The sequence below is a fragment of the Humulus lupulus genome, chromosome 8, assembly GCF_963169125.1.
Source record: "Humulus lupulus chromosome 8, drHumLupu1.1, whole genome shotgun sequence".
NCBI lineage: Eukaryota > Viridiplantae > Streptophyta > Magnoliopsida > Rosales > Cannabaceae > Humulus > Humulus lupulus.
In genome coordinates, this window is record NC_084800.1 from 109792884 (window position 1) to 109807965 (window position 15082).

Below are 15082 nucleotides of genomic sequence, written 5' to 3' on the forward strand. Positions count from 1 at the left end.
CAAAGTGTTGACTGTTTTATGAAAATTTTCTCTTGTTCATTTGAGCTATTTTTATTGTGCAAATCTCTTGCTTGAGAATGATCAACTTAGGTGAGAGACAAGCTAGTTTTAATTCCGGAAGGGTAAAAATTAGTGGAAATGCTTGATTGATGCATGTTGATACTTTTGTTATTGATTAGCGAATAACTTAGGAATATTTTATTCACCTTGCAAACTTGAAGGATTGATGCTTGGAATTATTCTCTTGAAATTAAATTCAGCATAGGAATATGTGAATCTAATTGATGGAACTTTAACATGAGCATTTGAAAAAATGGCATGTGCATTAAATTGGAAATCCTAGTTACAAGAGAACTTTGCTATGAACTTTGTTGCAACATCAGGGGCAAAACTACAAATTAGGGGGATTTGATATGCCTAACTTTTATCATCATAGTAATCATAATTTGTCATTTTCTAGCTTTATTGTTAAAAGCCTATTTTAATTCTCTTGTTTAGTTCTTTTTGTTCTTTAGTTCAATTGATTAAGTCATAAAAAAAGGGGATAGTTAATTGTACCCCAAATTGTTTGATGATGATTTTTACAATATTTGTTTGGCAATCCTTGAGGAGACAATAAAAATGACTTTCATTATATTACTTGTTCAACGATTGTGTACACTTGCACACACTTAGGAAAATCCGCAACAAGTTTTTGGCACTGTTGCTGGGGAGTGCTTCAAGTCAATTATTCTAAAGTTGATTATCTTGCAATTTGGTTTAATTTTTCTTTCTTTTGTGCTAACTTGGGTGATTCTCTTGCAATTTCAGGTTTATACAGTGTATGAACGAGAATCAAGACCCTGAACTACTTCCCATTGATCTAGAAATCGAGTGCACCTTTAGAAGAAGACAAAGAATATAAAAGTCAAAAAGGGAAGTAGTAGTGATGGATGTTGAGCAAGGGGCTCAACAGGGAGCCGCCCAGAGAGCAGCTCCTCTGCCAGGAGTCATTCATGATCCACCAGTAAATACAGCAGGGGTTGCTCAAGATCGAGTAGCTCAAGGGGGAGTAGCTGCCAACAATGGGCAAAATGCAGTTATTGTGGTTGATGACAGAGATCGTGCTATCAGGCAATATGCTCTCCCCCTCTTCAATGAGCTCAATCCAGGCATCGTCAGACTAGACATTCAGGCAGCACAGTTTGAATTGAAGCCAGTCATGTTCCAGATGCTTCAAACTGTGGGCCAGTTTAGTGGGATGCCAATAGAGGATCCTCACCTTCACCTTCGCTTGTTCATTGAAGTAAGTGATTCTTTCAAGCTGCCCGGAGTGACAGAGGATGCATTGAGACTAAAGTTGTTTCCATACTCCTTGAGAGATAGAGCCAAAGCTTGGTTGAACTCCTTGCCATCTGATTCCGTGAGTACTTGGCAAGAGTTAGCTGAGCGGTTCTTGATGAAGTATTTTCCTCCGACTAAAAATGCCAAGCTTCACAATGAGATTACTTCATTTCAACAACTTGATGAAGAATCCTTATATGAGTCATGGGAATAGTTTAAGGAGTTGTTACACAAATGCCCTCACCATGGCATTCCTCATTGCATCCAAATGGAAACCTTCTATAACAGTCTTAACGCTCATACTAGGATGGTGGTTGATGCTTCAGTGAACGGGGCTCTTCTTACTAAGTTCTATAATGAGGCATATGAAATCCTTGAGAGAATATCCAACAACAACTATCAGTGGCCCACTTCTAGATTGTCTACCGGTAGAAAGGTGACCGGTATTCATGATGTAGATGCCATCACTTCTTTGGCGGCCCGAGTGTTTTCTATTTCTAATATGCTCAAGACAATGAATATGGGGATGAATCAATAAATGGGACAGCCTATGGGGACACAAATGGGGCAAATGGAGAGCATTTCCTGTGTGTATTGTGGTGAGGGCCATACTTTTGATAACTGTCCTTCTAATCCGGTAGCTGTATGTTATATGGGGAACCAAAATAGGAATGGTCCTTATTCTAATTCCTACAACCCATCATGGAGGAAACACCCCAATTTTTCATGGAGTAATCAAGGAGCTGGCCCTAGTAATCCTTCGATGCCTCCAAGACCAAATTTTCCAGCGGGTTACCCCCCTCAAGCACCACAACAAAGACCACAACAACAAAGAATGCAATCTAGCTCTCTTGAGAACATGTTGAAGGAATAGATAGTGAAGAATGAAGCCATGATTCAGAGCCAAGTGACTTCATTGAGGAACTTAGTTAACCAAGTTGGGCAACTAGCTAATGAGCTTAGAAATAGACCCCATGGTACACTGCCAAGTGATACCGAGAATCCAAGGAGTATGGGGAAGGAACATTGTAAAGCTATCACTTTGAGGAGTGGAAAAGAGTTGGAGAAGGACAAGACCGAGTCTGGGCATGAGGGTGAGCCCTCTTCAATCCAAATAAATGAGGAATTCCAAAAAGATGCTGAACTTCCTAGTGCACAAAAATCTGCCTCTGCCTAGAATGCTGCAGGGATGCCGCAACATTGTCAACCAGCAAGCTCAATTTCAAAGAAGCCACCTCCATTTCCTCAACGTTTTTAGAAGCAAAAGTTGGATTCTCAATTCAAGAAGTTTCTAGATATGTTGAAGCAGTTGCATATCAACATCCCACTGGTAGAGGCACTTGAGAAAATGCCTAACTATGTAAAATTCATGAAAGATATTCTTACAAGGAAGAGAAGGTTAGGAGAATTTGAGACAGTGGCTCTTACCAAGGAATGTAGCTCATTCTTGCGAAACAAGCTGCCACCGAAGATGAAAGATCCTGGGAGTTTCACCATTCCATGTACCACTGGTAATTCTTATTGTGGCATGGCATTATGTGACTTGGGTGCCAGTATAAATCTGATGCCTATGTCTGTGTATAGACAATTGGGGATTGGTGAAGTCCGACCTACCAAAGTGACTCTACAACTTGCAGATAGATCTCTTGCTTATCCAGATGGGAAGATTGAGGATGTCTTGGTAAAAGTTTATAAGTTCATTTTCCCAGTTGATTTCATTGTGTTGGATTATGAGGCAGACAGGGAGGTACCAATCATTCTAGGGAGGCCTTTTCTAGCTACTGGTAGAACTTTGATTGATGTGCAAAAGGGTGAGCTTACTATGAGGGTTCAAAATGAGCAGGTGACTTTCAATGTTTTCAAGGCTATGAGATTTCCAGATGAGGTCGAAGAGTGTTCTATGGTTTCAGTGGTAGATTCTTTGGCTTCAAAGGAATTAGAAAACAATTTTGATGATCCTCTAGAGAGACTCTTGATGTTTGATTCACATGCAGAGGATGAGGATGAATACTTGGCTTGGCTAGAAGCTAGTTCACAAGGATTGCATACAAGAAAGCATTTTGAATCTTTGGAGCTCTCTTCAAGGTCTTTTACAACCCCTAAACCATCAGTGGAAGAGCCTCCAGAGTTGGAATTAAAAGCTTTACCCTCACACTTAAGATATGCCTATTTGGGTAAGTCTTCCACCTTACCTGTGATTGTTTCAGCTGAGTTAAGTATGGAGCAAGAAGAAAAGTTGCTTGATGTAATGAGGAAGTTCAAGAAAGCCATTAGGTGGACCATTGCAGACATAAAAGGCATTAGTCCTTCTCTATGCATGCATAAGATTCTGTTAGAAAACAATGAAAAAGGGCTTATTGAAGGGAAAAGAAGGCTAAATCCTATCATGAAAGAAGTGGTGAAAAAGGAGATTATCAAGTGGCTCGATGCAGGGATTATTTATCCCATCTCTGACAGCTCATGGGTCAGTCTTGTCAAGTGTGTACCAAAGAAAGGTGGGATTACAGTAGTGGAAAATGAAGGCAATGAGCTGATACCTACTAGAATCGTGACAGGGTGGAGAATTTGCATGGACTATAGAAAACTGAACAAGGCTACTCGAAAAGATCACTTCCCTCTTCCCTTCATCGATCAGATGTTAGACAGACTTGTAGGGAGAGAGTACTATTATTTTTTAGATGGATACTCTGGTTACAATCAGATTGCAATCGCTCCAGAGGAACAGCACAAGACCACTTTCACTTGTCCCTATGGTACTTTCGCATTTCGAATGATGCCTTTTGGTCTATGTAACGTGCCTGCCACATTTCAGAGATGTATGATGGCTATTTTCACTGACATGGTGGAGCAGTTCCTAGAGGTATTCATGAATGATTTCTCTGGTTTCGGTGATTCATATGACGATTGCTTGAGCAACTTGGCCAAGGTTTTGCAAAGATGTGAAGAAATAAACCTTGTTCTTAATTGGGAAAAATGCCATTTTATGGTTAGGGAAGGTATTGTTTTGGGCCACAAGATATCAAGGCAAGGAATTGAAGTTGACCGAGCTAAGATTGAAGTTATTGAGAAGCTCCCTCCTCCTACTTTGATGAAGCTTATTAGAAGCTTTCTTGGGCATGTCGGGTTCTATAGGTGATTCATAAAAGATTTATCCAAGGTCTCCAAGCCTCTCTGCAACCTATTGGAGAAAGAGGCGCCATTCTACTTTGATGAAGCATGTTTGCAAGCCTTTGAAGAGTTGAAAGAGAGATTGATTTCAGCACCAATAATTGTAGCTCCGGATTGGGACTTGCCTTTTGAATTAATGTGTGACGCTAGCGACTATGCAGTGGGAGTTGTTATGGGGCAGCGAAGAAGCAAGATATTTCACTCCATTTATTATGCTAGCCGCACTTTGACAGGTGCTCAACTTAATTATACAGTGACGGAAAAGGAACTCTTGGCTATTGTCTTTGCATTTGACAAGTTTCGGGCTTATTTGGTGGGCACCAAGGTTATAGTATACACAGATCACTCCGCTATAAAGTACTTGATTGATAAAAAGGATGCCAAGCCTCGTTTAATTAGATGGGTTCTTTTACTTCAAGAGTTTGATGTGGAAATTTAAGATAGGAAGGGAGTCGAGAATCAAGTGGCGGATCATTTGTTGAGAGTGGAAGGTGAAAAAGGATCCAATGTTCTAGTGCCCATCAAAGAGACATTTCCATATGAGCAATTGTTTGAGGTTAACCACTCTCATGTTGTTCCTTGGTTTGCAGATTTTGCTAATTACTTGGTTAGTGGATTGTTGCCTCCGGATCTGACAAGCCAACAAAAGAAGAAGTTTTTGCATGACGTGAGGCATTATTTTTGGGAGGAGCCATTCTTGTTCAAACAATGTGTCGACCAAATGATTAGGAGATGTGTTTCCGAGCAAGAGATGGAGGATATCCTGCACCATTGTCACTATTCACCTTGTGGTGGTCATTTTGGGGGATCGCGCACCGCATCTAAGGTACTTCAATGTGGGTTCTTTTGGCCTTCCTTATTCAAAGATGCTCATGATTTTGTGTTGAGGTGTGATCGATGCCAAAGGGTTGGTAATATTTCTAGAAGGAATGAGATGCCCTTAACTAATGTTCTTGAAGTTGAATTGTTCGATGTGTGGGGTATCGATTTTATGGGCCCTTTCCCTCCATCTTATGGCAACTTATACATCTTGGTAGTTTTGGATTACGTTTCAAAATGGGTGGAAGCAATTGCCTCTCCCACTAATGATGCTAAAGTTGTCATGAGGTTCTTATAGAAGAATGTTTTCACTCATTTTGGCACTCCAAGGGCAATCATTAGCGATGAGGGGACCCATTTTGTGAACAAAGTGTTGGCTAGCTTATTGGCTAAATATGACGTGAGGCACAAAATTGCTACTGCTTACCATCCCCAAACTAATGGGCAAGCTGAGTTTTCTAATAGAGAGATAAAAGGTGTCCTTGAGAAAGTGGTGAGTTCCAACCGCAAGGATTGGTCCAAGAGATTAGATGACACATTGTGGGCCTATAGACTAGCTTTCAAGACACCATTGGGGATGTCACCATATCGGTTGGTATTTGGAAAAGCATGTCACCTTCCAGTGGAACTTGAGCACCGCGCTTATTGGGCTATTCAAACACTCAACATGGACTTGCAACTTGCAGGAGAAAAGAGAATGTTGCAGTTAAATGAATTAGAAGAGATGCGATTATTCTCTTATGAAAATACCAAACTTTACAAGGAGAAAAAAAAAAGGTGGCATGACAAGCATATTCATCCAAGGGTGTTTGAAGAAGGCCAGCGAGTTTTGTTGTTTAAATCACGTTTGAAACTATTCCCAGGCAAGCTCAAGTCAAGATGGTCGGGCCCATTCTTGGTGGTTAAGGTGTATCCTTATGGAGCGGTGGAATTGCGTGAAGAAGGCTCCGGAAGGGAATTCAAGGTTAATGGTCAAAGGATCAAGCATTATTGGGGAGGTGAGGTTGAGCGAAACAAGTGCTCAATCTCTTTGGAGGATCCTTGAAGAATATGTAAAAACTCAGGTTGCTGTGGAACTTTGAGATTTAATTGTAGAGCAACCCAAGTTTTATATAGATGTATATTATATATATATATATATAAAAAAAAAAAAAAGAGAAAACAAAAACAAAAAAAAAAAGAAGAAAAGAAATATATGAAAAACAAAATATATATATGTATGTATATAATATATTTCTTTGGGACATCGGATTTTGATGGTTTAATGTGTTTATGGTTGCAGAAAAATGGAATTAAAAAGGGGTTGAAAAGTTTGGGTGATGTAGCATCGCATTTAGCATGCTCTCTGACTTGACTGTTGCTGCAGCAAAGTTCCATGATGTTGCAACATCAAAATTCAAGTTGCTCTCTGACTTGCTGTTGTTGCAGCAAAGTTCCATGATGTTGCAACATCAAAAATTCAGGTTGCTCTCTGACTTGCTGTTGCTGCAGCAAAGTTCCATGATGTTGCAACATCAACATTAAAACAAAACAAATTTTTGGTATTGCTCTCTAACTTGACTTTGCTGCAGCAAAGTTCATTGATGTTGCAACAAAGTTGTTAAAAGACACAAAGAGTAAAAAATTTCCCCAATCCATTTTTGAAACCCTAAGCCCATCATCTTCATCATCACCATTTCTCTGTAAACACCCAGCCGCCACCCACACCTCCCAGCCCCCTCAACCGCCTCTAGCCCCCACGAACCCAGCCCATCTCCCAAACCTCACGGTGGCCAACCCTCCCATTTCTCAGCCATCTCCTAGCCATTACGCACCCCGTCATCCACCCCTAACCACCACGACCCAACCACCTCTACCACCCTTGCCAAAATCCCCTTCGCCCCGCCTCCTACAACCTGAACCCATGGCCCCAAGCTCACGAACCCATAGAACCCACCGGCCCCGCCTCCTACAACCCAACCCCGACCATTTCCAGCCGAACCCACAGCCCCTACCAGCCCTGACCCCACAAGCCTCACCACCCCTCGACAAACCCAACCCAGTCGGTTCCACCTCCTACAACCCAACCCGACCCACGACCCCCTCTTGCACACCACCGAGACCCACCCATAGCTCTCTCACTCCGACCTACCCTTACGCACCTATTCACAACATCACGATTTGGGCAGCTCCTTGTATTCTCTTCCTTGGGGTCTCACAAAATTTTCTCAACCACCCAGTGCATTCACAAGGGTGTCCTGCTCCTATAAGGTACCATATTACTCTTGTCTCTGCACTTTGGGCATCCCACCTAACTGTGGTTGTTGCACTTTTGGTTATTGCGCATTATGCCTCAGAGAAAACAAGTCGCCAATAGAAAGAAAAAATCGTGGCAGACGAACCACCTGTTGTTGCTGCCGAAAAATTCAGAAAACTTATTGGGCACGATATTTGGTTTGAAAGAGCATTCCCCACTGATGGAAATCCAGATTATGTGACCAATGTGCTTAGTAATTGAGGGTGGCTTAATTTTTGGACAGCCTTTCGCGAGGCGGTTGTTCCTTGGATCAAAGAAACTACGCCAACTTTGTCTCACAAAAATTGCGACAAGTCACAGTCCGGGGTAAGCAGGTTAGTTATGCCCCTCAGGGCATCAATGTTGTTTTTAGGTTGCCCAATATCGAGGCGGCTGAGTATGGGGAAGTTTCCCCTCAACAGAGTGAGGCAGACCTTGCCAATATGTTGGCCGAAGTTACTTTGTCGGGCACCCAATGGAATGTTTCGCCAAAGTTTGGGGCTCACACTATACCCCGCACTTCCTTGAAGACTCCTGCTCGTGTATGGAATCATTTTATCAAGACCAATATGTTACCCACCACTCATGACACCTCGGTCAGCAAGGATCGTGTCGTCCTCCTTTATAGCATTTTGACTAGCCTCTCAATTGATGTGGAGGAGCTCATTTCCGAGGAGCTCGTTGCCTTGGGTGTTATCAATACCAAGGGACCGTTATTTTTTTCCCACGTTGATCACTGCTTTATGTCGCAATGCGGGTGTGCCCCTCGCTCCAGATGATGAGCACCATCAGTCTCCCGATTACATTGATGCCCATACAATTCGGAAGGTGACCAAAGTTATTTTCCGTCCGAGAAAGCAAGCACCACCCTCTGCCCCACCGCCATCATCTAGCCATGGCTCTGCTGAGCCTTCAAACCCCAATATCATGGAGCTTTACGCCACTCAGTAGAGTATGCTGAGCATGATGCATCATATGGAGGCCCAGCAACACACCTATTGGGACTATGTACGCCAGTGTGACGATGTTTTGCGTCAATCTTTCCGGCCCCTGAGCTTTTTCCACCATTTCCTGAGGCCATCATGGAGCGGTGGTGTGCACCTGAACCATCTGATGCGCCTGCCTCTTCCGCCGAGCAGGAGGATAGCGAGTAGAGGGAGTTTCCTTATTTTCCACAATCCTTTTTCCTTTCCTATTCTGTTTATGTTATCTGTTTTTTTTGTTCTTTATGCTCTGTTGATGTTGTGCACTGAGGAAAGTGCTCTCCCTTAAGTTTGGGGGGGGGGGGGGGGTGTTGTTTATAACTGCTGTCTTGTTTTAATTTCCTTTATGTTTCTTATGTTTTAGGTATTGTTAGGCGTGTTTTGTTTGAAGTCTTGAGTCTTGAGTCTTGAGTCTAGTTATAATGGAATCAATTTGGTTGTGTTTAAATGTGGAATAGCTCGATGATAACATGTCAGAAAACAAAATTGCATCATTTGCTAACTCTTGTGTATGAGCAAGCCTTTAGTACTTAAAGTTTTTTATGCTAATTCAACCATAATGAGAAGGTGTCCCAATTTTGTGTGCATAGCTCGACCAATAATTTCTTAAACCCATAAAGTAGCTAGATTTTTGGGAGAGCTTAAGTTTCTAGAATTGCTTAGTGGTTCCCTTGAGGTGAAATCCTAGACAACACCAAACCAAGGACATGATTTAGGCCATCTTTGGACCGTTTGAGCCTTTTGAGCCAACCATTATATACTCTTTTATCCTTAGTCACCCCATTGAGCTTATTAGATTCCCTTTCTTTCTTCACCACATGCTAGCCCAACTATATACATATCCATTCACCATACCTTTTGAGCACCTTGATTTTTCTTGAATTTATGTTGAGTGTTGCATCATGAGAGAGGGTGAGAGGAGTGTGCCTTTATGAATGGTATTTTAGTGTGGATCTCATTTTAAGTTTGGGGGGAGTGTATCTCATGTTGTGTCACTGCCATTGTTTTATTTAAATTTAGATATTTATATATAAAAAAAAAAATCATCAAAGAGTTGCAAATTATCCATAAAGTAGAAAGTAAGTTTGGGGGTGTAGCATCTTGTTAAAAAAAAAAGTATTATGTCTCATTTCCTTTCTTCCTTTTCTTGTTTCTGTCTATGTTAGCAATAAAGAAGAATGGCGAGCGTGACTTTGATCTTTGGGGGGTAATCTTTTGAGGAAGTGATTGTGAGCTCTTACTTGGTCTTAGGAAAATTAAGGTGTTTTTAAAAGGGAATTGAGCCTAAAATGACTTATTTTAACCACTCGCACCTAAGCCTTACACTACAAGCTTGATAAAGACCTTTTGATCCTTGGTTAGTTTTTGTCTACATTAGTGGAGAGGGAATTATTAAGTCAACTTATGGAGACAATAATTAGGCTTTAGGATCAAGATCTAATTTACTTTAGGGAGAATTGAGAATGTTTGGGAAGAGTTATTTATACACTTTAAGGGTAAACACTTGATATTTTGTTTGATAGAATCTTAATACTTGAGGAACTTGGCTTGCATATACACTTGAGTTATCTTTTTAATCACTGATTTGAGAGTTCTCTTCCCACTTTGATATGACCATTTCCAAATTGATTCCTAGTTTTGTTTTATTTTGAGTCTTTGTGTTGTGGGTTGTGTCTGTTATAGTTGTGTGGTGTGTTATGTCGTCTGAAGTTGTTATTTTGCGTGTGTATCTTGTGTTAAGTTGGATTTCTTTGTTTCTTTTCTTGTCTTTTATTTTTTGAGTCATCACTCGGGGCGAGCTATGGATTAAGTTTGGGGGTGTGATAACTCTATATTTTAGAGTTATTAATTGAGCTTTTGGACTTAAAAATTTAAGTGAAATAGAGTGTTCGTGCTATTATTGTGTGGTTTTAGTCATTTTGTCTCTTAACTTTGTTTGTGTAATTTGTTTTAATTAATGATAACTCTTGTGGAAAATAATGGAATTATGTTCTAAAAAAAATGTGTGGTATCTATTTTGAAGGCATAGCGAGAGGGTGCTCGGAAAGCTTAGTGAAGCATGTGTAAGGAAATCATATTGGAGCTGAAATTCTGGCAATTGTTGCAACATCAGTTAACATTGCTGCATCAAAGTGTGGGCAGCTAGCAACATAAAGTCTGCACACTTGGCATGTACTTAGATGAGGTGGAAAGGAGCTGCAAAATTCTGAAAATACAAAGGATGTGGTCCCCCACGTGTAGAGAGAGAAGAGGAGGGTTTATACCCTTTATGCGCCAAAAAAAGACATCATCTTCTTCTCGAAGAAAAAAAAAAGAACCAGCCGCCCATGCTCCATTGAAGAGACTTCTCTGCATTTTTTTGAGCTGAAATCATCAAGAAGAGAAGAGGAAGGAGAAGGAAGCAAGAAGAAGAAGAAGAATAAGAGTTAGAAGACAAAGAATAGAATATCTCTATCAATTTGGCTTGTTTTTCTAAACTCCACTTTCATATAATTTTATTTTCTTTTTCTTTCTTCCTTGAACTCTTGAGATAATGTTGAATGTTTATTGTGGTGACTTGGGTATTTTTACTATGACTTAAATTGTTTGTGTTAGGGATATTGATGAACCCTAATTTGTAATTACCCCCAAAGTGTTGACTGTTTTATGAAAATTTTCTCTTGTTCATTTGAGCTATTTTTATTGTGCAAATCTCTTGCTTGAGAATGATCAACTTAGGTGAGAGACAAGCTAGTTTTAATTCTGGAAGGGTAAAAATTAGTGGAAATGCTTGATTGATGCATGTTGATACTTTTGTTATTGATTAGCGAATAACTTAGGAATATTTTATTCACCTTGCAAACTTGAAGGATTGATGCTTGGAATTATGCTCTTGAAATTAAATTCAGCATAGGAATATGTGAATCTAATTGATGGAACTTTAACATGAGCATTTGGAAAAATGGCATGTGCATTAAATTGGAAATCCTAGTTACAAGAGAACTTTGCTATGAACTTTGTTGCAACATCAGGGGCAAAACTACAAATTAGGGGGATTTGATATGCCTAACTTTTATCATCATAGTAATCACAATTTGTCATTTTCTAGCTTTATTGTTAAAAGCCTATTTTAATTCTCTTGTTTAGTTCTTTTTGTTCTTTAGTTCAATTGATTAAGTCATAAAAAAAAGGGGGATAGTTAATTCTACCCAAAATTGTTTGATGATGATTTTTACAATATTTGTTTGGCAATCCTTGAGGAGACGATAAAAATTACTTTCATTATATTACTTGTTCAATGATTGTGTACACTTGCACACACTTAGGAAAATCCGCAACATGACTCCGTGCCCCTTTGCCCCTCGTGCCTCTGCGGATGGATCTGGACCTTCTCGGTCTCCTTCCTTACCTAAGCATCCCTCGACGGGTATACATGCCTCCCCCCGTCGAGCTTATATTTTTTCTTCCTGAGACCATCCTTTGGTGAGCCAGTATGGAGAGGCCATGAACCATTACATGAGAAAATTTTCTAAAGGCGAGTGGGGGTCTATGTATGACATTCTAGATGCCGAGTTGGGTGAGGCTTATATGTGAGCCTCTATGCATGTACTTATCAAAACACTAAATGTATGTTTTTCAGTTTTGATATCGCCTAACCATTGATGTTTTCTTTTGTTTCTTTGTCCTTACTTAGGCTTCCATCCCGGGCCACCGATTTGTCACCTCAAGCTCCTCATCCACACAACGGATATAGCTCGAGCTTCAGGGGGCAATGAATAAACTCTCCATAGCCGAGGCAGAGAAGGATAGTTTTTCCACACGAATCTGCAATTTGGAGGGCGAGCTTGCTGAAGCGGTTTGCCAAAGGGATGCTGCACTGGCCAATGCTGCTTCGACCTCTCACTCCAATACTAGATGTGAAGCTACTATCTACACTCTAAATGATAGAATTAGCGCGCTTGAGTCTGAACTTGTAAATGCCAAGAATGACGTAATTGAGCGCACGTTGCACGCCGTGTGGAGTACCAATCTTGACATCGACTTGTCTCCCTTTGGAGAGTATGCGACTGGGAAGATTGCTGAGTGGAAAGGTTGAAGTGGAAACCCGTAGACTCATCTTCAAGTCTTATTTGTATACATATATATCGTTGTCGTGTAACCCTCCATGCTGTTTTTTTTTTTTTTTTTTATGGAACTCCTCATAAGTCTTTAATGGTATGTGGGACTCTTGATTTCTAAGTCCTTGCTTATTTTTTATATTGACTATGAGGATGCATTGGCCTTCTTGCCTTTGTCATTCTCTTTTGGTTATAAAGTGTAAGGGACTTTGATAAATCCTTCTTATTTTTTGATGAATTCCTTATCTCTTCCTTGGACTAATGATGATAGTCTTTTTGGCGCACCTTGACTATACTTGTAAGGACACGATAACCCCTTGGGTTCTAGGTATCCTTTTATATTCTTTGTGCGCACTTGTTATTTTGTGCGAGAAGCATCCTTCTTGTCATTATGCATGGTACTATTTTTATAAGGGTCTCTTTTAGGACCCTTTTTGGCTAGACAACTTGGTGGATGCACTTCCTGAGGCCTTTCCTCTCGTGGGGTATCAACCTTTATTAAGATGTTCTTCCTGTAGGACCTTTTGACCCTATTGATGTTCTTGACAGTAGCTGATCCTCGTGAACTCAAGAGAGGCCTTGCAAGGTTTTCTTCCTTATTTTTTTTATAAGGGTCTCTTTTAGGACCTTTTTTGGTTGTATCTGCCCCCTAAGTGGTTGGCGTGATTTATCTCGTCAGGCACTTTGATCATTTTGCTCATGCACTATGATAAATCCAATTGGTGATAGGTACATGAGAGTTAGATACGTGCTCACGTAAATAAGGAGAGTGTCGTGCCAATAAGAAACATATTCAGTAAGAGTGAGTAGATTACATAGGTATCTATGGCAATATTGTTCTTACTACATATCAAAGCATCTAGGTTACCCCTCTAATTCATAGTTGTTTTTAAGGGAAGGACTCACAACTATGTTGGGGGGCTAACTATGGTAACCCTTTTGATTTATCGTCCAAAAAATGGAGCTTTACCCGATGTTCCCTCTCAGGCGCGTATGCACAACCATCGATTCTGATCTCCTCAATAACTTTGGGGTTGAATTCACGCAGGTTTGTGCTCCCATGTACTACCATCACCATAAGTTCTGGCGGTTTCATGACTATGCGAATGGATGTGTTATAACATTCCCTTGCCACCTCCCTGTATGGATTTACTAGAGACTGCGCTGAACCTGATGCACCTTCCTGTTAGCCAGTTGTACACTTAATACCACGGGGTCATTGTGCGAAAAATGCACACCCCACATGACTTCTTCAGTGAAGGTTATTGAGTCGTTTTCCCCTTTAAAGTTATTCGGGGGTTGTTGTTCTAAGCTTAGCATGCATGGGGGTGGACTTCGTCTGGCTTCCTTGGAGTATCTATCTCGCCCCTTTCTCGATTCTCCTCTGAATCTTGGTCTCTGAAGATCTTCCTCACCTCTCCTTACACCTCTGGGGCTACATCTCACACTCGTGGCGATGGTTGTCTATCATCTGGTCTTTCATTTTCTCTTTGGACGTATCTACCAAAATGCCCCCTACGTATGAGCTCTTAATTTTCCACCTTTAAATGAGTGCATTCCGCTGTGGTGTGGCCAATGTCTTTATGATACTGACAGTACTTTCTGGGGTCTCTCTTTGACCGATCTCTCTTCATTGGTGAGGGTCTCCTAAAGGGGACCTGATTCTCGTTTGCTACAAAGATATGCTCCCTAGTATGTGTGGGGTCAGTGTAGAAGGTGTGGGATGTTTGCCTAGGATTACCTCCGTGTTTGTACCTCCTCTGGTGGTCATCTCTTGGCCCTTCGTACACTCTTTTCTTTTTTGCATCATTTGAACCTTCAGGGGCTGAGAGCTTGACAAGTGATGCCTTCAAGTTCTCATGGCTGTCTTTGACACGAATGTACTTTTGTGCCTGTTCGTAGAAATCACCTAAGTCAGTGACCTCCCTCTTTAGCATGTTATCCCACAACTTACTACTCAGACGCACCCGGCTGTAATGGCCATTTTTAATTCCCCACGGGTTAGGCTTCCTACTTTGGCTACCTCCATATTGAACCTATGGATATAGCTATTTAGGCTCTCTTCTTCTCCTTGTTACACATTAGTGAGGCAAGTGCCTAGCATGGTGTAATCACACACAGCATGATGTTGTTGGAGAAATTCATCAGAAAATTGTTGCCAAGTCTTGATGGACCCTGGCTGGAGTCTCTTAAACCACTTGTACATAGAACCCTTTAACATGATGGCGAAACAGTGGTATCTGGCTCTACTAGTAATTCCCCTTAACCTTATTAGGTCATTGAACGCATCAAGATGGTATTTTGGATCTGTGTTGCCCTCGTAAGGGGTCATGTGAGGCTATGTAAAGTTGGTTGGGAGTCGCACGGCTTGGATTTCTCTAACAAAGGGCGATCGTATTCAAACTCATCGTCGACAG

The 15082-nt window shown here is 41.0% G+C and overlaps 1 non-coding gene across 1 annotated transcript; it reads right to left on the reverse strand.

The window, feature by feature from the left end:
* Positions 1-1468: 1468 nt before the first annotated feature.
* On the reverse strand, positions 1469-1575 carry LOC133798804 (small nucleolar RNA R71). Its single transcript, XR_009876022.1, has one exon. It is a non-coding gene; the product is annotated as a small nucleolar RNA R71 (small nucleolar RNA).
* Between the last annotated feature and the right edge of the window lie 13507 nt (positions 1576-15082).